This window comes from Aplysia californica, unplaced genomic scaffold, assembly GCF_000002075.1.
Source record: "Aplysia californica isolate F4 #8 unplaced genomic scaffold, AplCal3.0 scaffold00256, whole genome shotgun sequence".
NCBI classification, from domain to species: Eukaryota; Metazoa; Mollusca; class Gastropoda; order Aplysiida; family Aplysiidae; genus Aplysia; species Aplysia californica.
Window position 1 is genome coordinate 146,513 of NW_004797526.1, and position 10,000 is coordinate 156,512.

At 37.5% G+C, this 10,000-nt stretch overlaps 1 long non-coding RNA gene across 1 annotated transcript in view; it reads right to left on the bottom strand.

Annotated features, from left to right (window-relative positions):
- Positions 1–10,000, bottom strand: part of LOC101845403 — a 23,582-nt gene that overhangs the window by 13,351 nt on the left and 231 nt on the right. The window lies entirely within an intron of this gene.

The window sequence follows — 10,000 nt, forward strand, 5'->3', positions numbered from 1 at the left end:
GAATATGAACAAAAGTTGACTTAACAGTGGCGTCCTCCAATTACCCTCCTTTTTTGTTAGAATAACCCTCAAAACGTTTCTGTGGTACCAAGAACTTTGAGTATTTCTTCTAAAATTTGTGAATCTATGCGTCAACTTGATGTTGAACTAGATAATTTGTTAGCTCTATACTGCAGATTGTTTGAACATTTCAATTACTTCATGTCAACGAGTCCGTTAATTCCTTTGATCCGTTCCTTACTTCAGTTGTATTTATTCATTTATCTTCAGCCTGATTACCTGCATGTCTACCTATTTTCTTTGGAGAATATCTTACACACTTGGGTCCATTTTTATACCCAAGGATTAGAAATCTCTCCTCTGATATTGTCCACCTTTTAACTCAAAATTAAGAAATCTCTCCTCTGATTATGTATTGTCCTCTTTCTAACTCAAGATTTAGAAAATACTCCTCTGATATTGTCCACTTTTTAACTCAAAGTTTAGAAATCCCTCCTCTATCGTTGTCCACTTCTTTTTAAACAAAGGTTTACAAATCTCTCCTCTATTATTGTCCAATTTTTAACTCAGAATTTACAAAAATCTCCTCTGATATTGTCCACTTTTTAACTTAGGATTTACAAATCTCTCCTCTATCATTGTCCACTTCTTTTAAAACTCAAAGTTTAGAAATCTCTCCTCTCTCATTGTCCACTTTTTTTTAAACCAAGGCTTACAAATCTCTCCTCTGATATTGTCCACTTTTTAACTCAAAGTTTACAAATCTCTCCTCTATCGTTGTCCACTTTTTTTTAAAAACCAAGGTTTTGAAATCTCTCCTCTGTTATTGTCCACTTTTTAACTCAAGATTTAGAAATCTTTCCTCTATTATTGTCCAATTGTTAACCCAGGGTTTACAAATCTCTCCTGTCATTGTCAACTTTTAAACTGAAGATTTAAAAATCTCTCCTCTATTATAGCCCACTTTTTAACTCAAGAATCTCTCCTCTATTATAGCCCACTTTTTAACTCAAGAATCTCTCCTCTATTATAGCCCACTTTTTAACTCAAGAATCTCTCCTCTATTATAGTCCACTTTTTAACTCAAGAATCTCTCCTCTATTATAGCCCACTTTTTAACTCAAGAATCTCTCCTCTATTATAGTCCACTTTTTAACTCAAGAATCTCTCCTCTATTATAGCCCACTTTTTAACTCAAGAATCTCTCCTCTATTATAGCCCACTTTTTAACTCAAGAATCTCTCCTCTATTATAGCCCACTTTTTAACTCAAGAATCTCTCCTCTATTATAGCCCACTTTTAAACTCAAGAATCTCTCCTCTATTATAGCCCACTTTTAAACTCAAGAATCTCTCCTCTATTATAGTCCACTTTTTAACCCAAGGTTTAGACATCTCTCCTCTATTATTATCCACTTTTTTAAACTGAAGGTTTAAAAATCTCTCCTCTGATATTGTTCTCTTTTTAACTCAAAGTTTAGAAATGTCTCCTCTATTCAGGGTTTACAAATCTCTCCTCTATCGTTCTCCACTTTTTTTAAAAACCAAGGTTTTGAAATCTCTCCTCTGTTATTGTCCAATTTTTAACTCAGGGTTTACAAATCTCTCCTCTATAATTGTCCACTTTTTAACTCAGGGTTTACAAATCTCTCCTGCTATTGTCCTTTTCCCCCCCAATTTGTCCTTTGTGTGACCAGAGTGTGACTATGCATATGAGACACTGGAACATCACCTTTTCCACTGCACAGCCCTAAATGACATCAGAGCTAACCTTCTCCCTCCAAGACCTAACTTCGACAACACACTCTACGGAACATTACAGCAACTGCAGCAAACCTGCACTTATCACTACATGGCATTGGACAGAAGGGCGAGAGCTCAGATGTTGCTGGATCGATAACAACAACAACAACACATTGTCCTTTTTGATGCATGACGACAAAATCTGTTATTATGTATGTCCTTTTTTGTTTTTAATTTTTTTTACTATGTTTTCTTTGGAGATTTGTTTGCTTCTGTTTTGTCTTTTTTGTTTGTTTGTTCGCGTGTTTGTTTGTTTGTGTGTGTGTGTGTTTCTGTGTGTGTGACTGTGTGTGTGTGTGTGTGTGTGTGTGTGTGTGTGTGTGTGTGTGTGTTGTATGTCTGTGTGTGTGTTTGCATTATATCTACAAATCATCTTTTATTTCCGTGTTATTGTCTATTTGTTCTCTCCCTGTACATCCAAATCTGTTTCCTGTTTTTTGGTTGTTGTTGTTGTTTTTTTTTGTTTTTTTTTTTGCAAATCTGTGTCGGCGGTAGGTCTACTGATCTCTTTCTTCTGATTTTTTTGTCGCTTCTTTCTTATTACGTCTACAAATAATATCTCACTTAGTGTTGTTTTATTTTTACTATCATGTTTAAATTTCTTCTCAGTTTTTATCGTCTCTTTTTCATTTGTGAGTCTTTTTTTTTCTTGTTTTCTTAGTATGGGGTTTTACGGCGCTCGCAACTGCATAAGGTCATAATATTATAAGTGCGTTTTGTATGTCTACATAATACATACATAATTGTCTATTCCTTGTTATCGCTAGCTACTACGGCAGATCAACACATCTCTCACCTGCAGCCATCTAGATCTATCTGTTTTCTTTGGCTTTACTTGTTGACATCAACCCCCCCCCCCCCCCCCCATCTGATATCTATAAATTATGTGAAGCGTGCTAACAAAATGAGTTACTTCTCAGATTGAAGCCTTAAGGAAATACATGCATCACGCTTATAGGTGAACAATTTATATCATATATGAAATAATAAAAGGCATGTCGTATTTTGAAAATATGACATCAGTAGAAAAAGCTAAAATTTGACCCCGCGGTCGATTTTTTGGCCAATATCTTCATTTGTGGATTGCGAGAAGTAACTCATTTTGTCTGCAAGCCCCACCAATGTCTTACATTTTAGCATCCATTTCTAGGTCTTCAAATGTCTTACATTTTAGCATCCATCGCAAGGTCTAGAAATGTCTTATATTTTAGGATCCATCGCTAATTCTACAAACGTCTTACATTTTAGCATCCATCTCTAGGTCTTCAAATGTCTTAAATTTTAACATCAATCAAGTCTACAAATATCTTACCTGGTGACGTTAGCCCCAGGTCTATAAATGTCTTACCTAATGACGTCAGCCCTAAGTCTACAAATTAATGTCTTACCTGGTGACGTCAGCTCTAGGTCAACAAATGTCTTACCTGGTGACGTAAGCCCTAGGTCTACAAATGTCTTACCTGTTGACGTCAGCCCTAAGTCTATACAAATGTCTTACCTTGTGATGTCAGCTCTAGGTATACAAATGTCTTACCTGGTGACGTCAGCCCTAAGTCTACAAATGCCTTGCCTGATGACGTAAGCCGTAAGTCTATACAAATGCCTTACCTGGTGACGTAAGCACTAGTTATACATATGTCTTACCTGGTGACGTCAGCCCTGTCGTCTCTGGGTCTACGGGTCATCCACAGAAGCATTGGGTGCAAAGCAAAGCGGGGAATGTAAGAGAGTTAGTACACGGCGAACAACGTCCAGTAAACAGACATACAGAAAGCTGTCTTAGAGCTACAGGGTTCGCCTATAGAAAGCTGTCTTAGAGTTACAGGGTTCACCTACAGAAAGCTGTCTTAGAGTTAAAGGGTTCACCTACAGAAAGCTGTCTCAGAGCTACAGGGTTCACCTACAGAAAGCTGTCTTAGAGTTACAGGGTTCACCTACAGAAGGCTGTCTTAGAGTTACAGGGTTCACCTACAGAAAGCTGTCTCGAAGCTACAGGGTTCACCTTCAGAAAGCTGTCTTAGAGTTACAGGGTTCACCTACAGAAAGCTGTCTTAAAGTTACAGGGTTCACCTACAGAAAGCTGTCTTAGAGTTACAGGGTTCACCTACAGAAAGCTGTCTCAGAGCTACAGGGTTCACCTCAGTGCACGATTGTACTTGAATTGGGAAAGGTAGCCTAACTGCTTGTACACGTGGGTTTTCCCGATTGCGTCATTATGACTCGATGTCTATACTTCATGTATTGAAACTGCGCTGTCGACTTCTTCCAAAGGAGAGTGATGAAAACTTTGGGGTTTTTAAAACATCTCATCTCATCTCATCTAATTTCGTCTAGACTAATCTCACCTCACCTCACCTCACCTCACCTCACCTCACCTCACCTCACCTCACCTCACCTCACATCACCTCATCTCACCTCATCTCACCTCACCTCATCTCACCTCATCTCACCTCACCTCACATCACCTCACCTCACCTCACCTCACCTCACCTCATCTCACCTTATCTTATCTTATTTTAAGTGTGTTATCTTGTTTTATTATCTTACGTATGATAAAGAAACCCTGTAGTTCTAAATTCACAAAACACAGCGGCACACTTAGCATAACTACTTTAGACAATAAAGCTCAATTGAACTACTATCGCTACTCCATTGATGAACAAATCTATTAATAATGCAGGCAGAGAGACTGAGGAACAAAACAGACAAATGAAGGGGATAAAATAAAGAAAATAAGCCGATAAGAAATCGTTGAATGGAAAAGCATCTAAACGTGACATACAATAATTAGAAAGACGAGTAATAAATATGTGACAATGATATAACAAATGTCATACGTTCAGGCATAATTCTTCACTAAATACCATTGATAACAATTCATACAGAATAAATGTGAACAACAGAATTTGTAAGAAAAAACGACGAGACAAGCAACAAAAAAAGCATGAGTCTATATCATGATACTCAGATCGCAAATCGATCATAAATTACTCAGAGTAAAATATTATCAGATTCAGATTGTACACAAGTAACTAAGAAAAAACTATAAGGGATGCCTGCCAAAGACTTGTGTCAGAATACCCTAGATCGTGTGCTCTGACGTACTTCCGCTTTGTGTGGAGAGTACCATTATAGCATAGAGGAGGGTAGGAGAGAGAGACCCACACACACACACACACACACACAGAGAGAGAGAGAGAGAGAGGGAGACAGAGAGAGAGAGAGAGAGAGACAGAGAGAGAGAGATAGAGAGAGAGAGGGGGGGCAGGAAGAGAGACAAAGGGAGAGAAAGAGACAGGGGGAGAGAGCGAGAGATAGAGATAGAGAGAGAGATAGAGAGAGAGAGAGAGAGCGAGAGAGAGAGACAGTGTGTCTGCATGTGTGTATATACGAGTGTGTATGTGTGTGTTTACATTTGTGTCTCTGTGTGTGTATGTGTATGTGAGAATGTGTGTGTGTCTGTGCGTGTGTCTGTGTGTGTATGTGTGTGTATGTGTGTGTATGTGTGTGTGTGTTTCTGTGTGTATGTCTCTCTTTGTGTATGCACGTGTGTGTGTGTGTGTGTGTGTGTGTGTGTGTGTGTGTGTGTGTGTTTATGTGTATTAGCATGTGTATGTATTATGTATGCGTATGTGTTTATGTGTATGTATGTGTGTGTACGTGTGTAAGTGTATGGGTGTGCATGTGAGTGCGTGCGTATATATATTTTGTCTGTGTGTGTACGTGTATGTGCGTATATTACTTACGTATCTGAAATAATGAAACAAATTGCGACTAGAGAGAAACAAAGAGACAAATAATAAAAGGGTACAATCATTAGTTAAGAGAGGAGAAACAAATACAGAAACAAAGGAACAAAGAACGAAAGAAACAAAAGGAAAGAAAAATCCGAAAGAAAAAAAAGGAAGAAAGAAAAAAAAGAAAGAAAAAAAGAAAGAAAGAATGAAAGAAAGAAAAATTCAATGAAAGAATGAAAGAAAGAAAAATTCAATGAAAGAATGAAAGAAACTGAAACAAACCAATGAGCACGAGGGAACAGTGAGAGAAGCCAACCACAAGACAGAAATAGAAAGACGCTGTAGAAGAATTGATTAAAAAACAAACAAGCAAAAAAACCCCAAACAAAACAACGTAATAAATGTGTAGACGAGTAACTCAACACAAAACATTGATTGGCCGCTGCACATTCTTACACTGCGTCATAGCTCACAATTAACTGCAGCCAAAGGTGGTCTTAAAAAAAAATAAATGTATGGCTTCTGTCCTCGTGCTTAATGTGAGGCATCGTGGTGAAATCAGGTGCTCGCCAAATTAATGGAATCCAAGAAATCGGCATTTTTTCGGCAAGTTTGGACTGGTTTTCTTTTTCTCTCGAAATTTTGTGCTTTTTAAAATTTATTTATTTTTGCTCAAGACCTTGTATGTCCATTCAAAAACATATTTTTTTTTTGGTGTGTATTCTTTTAGCTAAAAAAAAAGTAAATTTGTCAGTTTCCAATGATTCTTAAGCTATGGAAGTCACCAAATTTTGGCGGCCATTTTCTCGCTAATTTTATTTCTGAAACCAAGCGACCCCACATCCTTCAATCGCAAATATCTCGACTTCTACTCGAGATAAGTGGATTTTTTTTCATCGAAAGCAAGGCAAATGAATAACCTTTAATATGATACCAAAAACTCCAAATGCTCTAAAATTGACGGGCGTCTGATTCCTCTGCGTCGAGACACAAATGATGACTAGCTTTCCTGTGAACTGTGGTGTACGTACAAGTGAGGTTTCTTAATCAATAAGCGCCATTTGCAAAGTCTGGATCCTGTTTTTTTATCGTCCTTATACCCTTGTGCGTTGTCAGTGGATGACAAAGGATAGCAGAGAAAACTGTACCCAAACCGGCAGTAGGCAACGGGAAACCACTGCTGTAATATCCCAAGAATAGTCATGGAAAAGTACATTCATTCATCAGAAGAAAAAAAATTGAGGGCAAGCGAGGCAGGGGAAGGCCCAGAACACCATACTTGGGGAACCTAAACAAATGGGTAACGGGGAAAGATCTGGGAAACGTGGCTTTTTTTTTAGAGCATCCGAGCAAAGGGATGAATGGAGAACAATGATCGCCGATGTCGGTCGCAGATATTCTGGCCCTGGATGATGACCAGGTAATTCATGACTTCAAACAACATAATTCACATACATAGACACACGCGAACACACACGCACAGACCGACGCGATGCAATATGTGTTTGTATGCATGTTTGTATGCATGTTTGTATGTGTGTACGTATATGTATTATGTGTGTATGTGTTTATGTGTACGTATATGTATTTTATGTGAGTGTATGTGAGTATATATCTGTTGGTACGTATATGCTATATTATATATATGTGACGCATGCTGACAAAATGAGTTACTTCTCGCAATCCACAAATGGAGATATTGGCCAAAAATCGATATTAGGGACAAACTTGTAGATTTTCAATTGATGCCATATTCTTTTATTATAACATATCTTTTATTGTTTCATACTTATAAACTGTAAAAACTTCACCTATAAGCGGGATTTATCTATTTTCTTAAGGCTTGAATCAGAGAAGTAACTCATTTTGTCAGCACACTTCACATATATATATATATATATATATATATATATATATATATATATATATATATATATTATATATATATATGTGTGTGTGTGTGTGTGTGTGTGTGTGTGTGTGTGTGTGTGTCTGTGTCTGTGTGTACGTATATGTATATGTGTGTGTATGTGTTTATGTGTGTGTGTACGTATATGTATATTATTATTATACGTGTGTATGCGTGTATATGCGTCAGGGCACATGTGATATGTGTCCACCATACGCTGGATGGAGCCCATCTCGCTACACTGAGTCAATGAACACTCCCCAAATCAGATGGAGGTTGACAAGAGCGATAACTCTCGGCTGACACTAATGCTATCTGCTTTGAGACCGGAAGTCAAGATTTCTCCAAGACCGGACACCTCTAGGGAAACTCGACGCTACACGTCCGGATCTAAAGGCTTAATTTGCATATTAATTAGTAGCTCAAGTAGCAAGGACAAAAGCCAGGGTGGCAATGATAGTAACAGTTGTCTCTCGCTCTGAATCTTTCTCGTTTACTTCTCTTCAATTCTTCCCTTCCATAACTCACCTCCCCACCCACTCCCAAAAAAAAAGAAGATAAAAGAAAAAGGAAAAGAAAACGCACAAATCCTCGTTGGATGAAAAAACAGCGGCTCACACAGACTAACGAGGACAGTCTTCTGTCTGGTTATCTTTCTGACTGGCGCTCACTGAAACGTGTCCTTGACAAAAGATACCTGGCCGCTTTTAAGCGGGCTAATCCAGATGTCGGGGGGGGGGGGGGTTCCAGAAATCTTAACCAATACCAAAAGTGGGCATTGCCCTACCTATAGGAGAAGTTTGGTTTCATTGGTGTGTATATTTGTTTGGTTATAGAGAAAACTCTCCGTGTCTTTTAAAGAAACTGTGTAAGGGTCCACCAACATTACCTTCGATTTTCTCAGAACAGCATTTCTCGGGATAGCTCCTTTGTGCTTAAAAGCGACCTAGCCTATGAATTGGATATGTGTGTGTGTGTGTGTGTGTGTGTGTGTGTGTGTGTGTGTGTGTGTGTGTGTGTGTGTGTGTGTGTGTGTGTACGTATATGTATATGTGTGTGTATGTGTTTATGTGTGTGTGTACGTATGTATATTATATATGTGTGTATGCGTGTATATGTATGTGTGTACGTATACGTATATGTGTGTGTAGGTGTTTGTGTGTGTGTGTACGTATGTATATTATATATGTGTGTATGCGTGTATATGTGTGTGTGTACGTATACGTAAATGTGTGTGTATGTGTTTATGTGTGTGTGTGTACGTATGTATATTATATATGTGTGTATGCGTGTATATGTGTGTGTGTGTACGTATGCGTATATGTGTGTGCATGTGTATATGTGTGTGTACTATCTATTGTGTCCATTGCTCCCAGAAAATCCTCATTAAGTTAGTACAACAGACACATCAACCTATAGACGTGTACAACAGTACCTGAGAATTTCCTCATGAGTCAGTAACACCTCTAATCTTTGGCCAGGACCTAAATAATAACAATATTTTATCTGATCTTATCTTATCTCATCTTATCTTATCTCAGCTTATCTCATCTTATCTCATCTCATCTTATCTCATATTATATTATCTTATCTTATCTTATCTCACCTCATATGATCTTATCTTATCTTATTTATCTTAGATTAACTATTCGGGATGTAAGTGCCGTAAATTTTTCAATAAAACTAAACTAGATCTAGGCTTAATCTTGCAAGTAGGCTGATGTGTTCCCTCTTCCTCACACACTGACACAGCCAAAGAAAACTTGGAACAGATCAGGGACAAAAACAATGAAAAAAGTAGGAATATTTCCATGGTCATGATTGTCTCTTGCAATAAAATAAAGCAATTTCCATTAACTGCATAACTGTTCACTGGAATAAAATAGGAAAATCTACTTCAATTTATTGTCTCCATAAATGAAATAAAATAACTTCCATTAACTTCAATATCTGATACTAGGAATAAATTAGGACATTTTCCATTCACTTAAATTTTTGTCTCCAGGAATAAAATAGAACACTTTTCTCTTTTTTCAATAAACGTTCACAGGAATGAAATAGGAAAATTCCCACTTTCTTCAATAATTGTTTTTAGGCATAACAGAACTGAAATGGGCTATGTTTCTGACATCATGCAAAGTGCCTGCATTTTTTGAAAATACAAAAAAAAAGGTTTTAAAAATTATTTAAAAATATAAAAGAAATAATATAAAGACTCCAGCGGACAAACCAGACAAGCCACATTTTCTGAAATTGGAGAAAATGGGCATTCAGGGTTTAAAATTCTGCAGAAATGTTACAGAAGCATTAACATTAGTTTCTTATTGCTTTACATGCATTGAGTATGACTTAGTTGGGTTAACTGGAGACCCTTTGCCAAGAAGAAAGTTCTGTCATCAAAAGATTGCAACAAATGGAGACACAAAGAATAGAAAGCTCGTGCATTAGAAATTGTGACTGATGGTGTTTTTGTTTTGTTTTGTTTTCCCCCCACCCCCTTTTTTGTTCGTGATTTGTTTACCTCTGGAGTCTCCATACGATGAAGTAAGCTT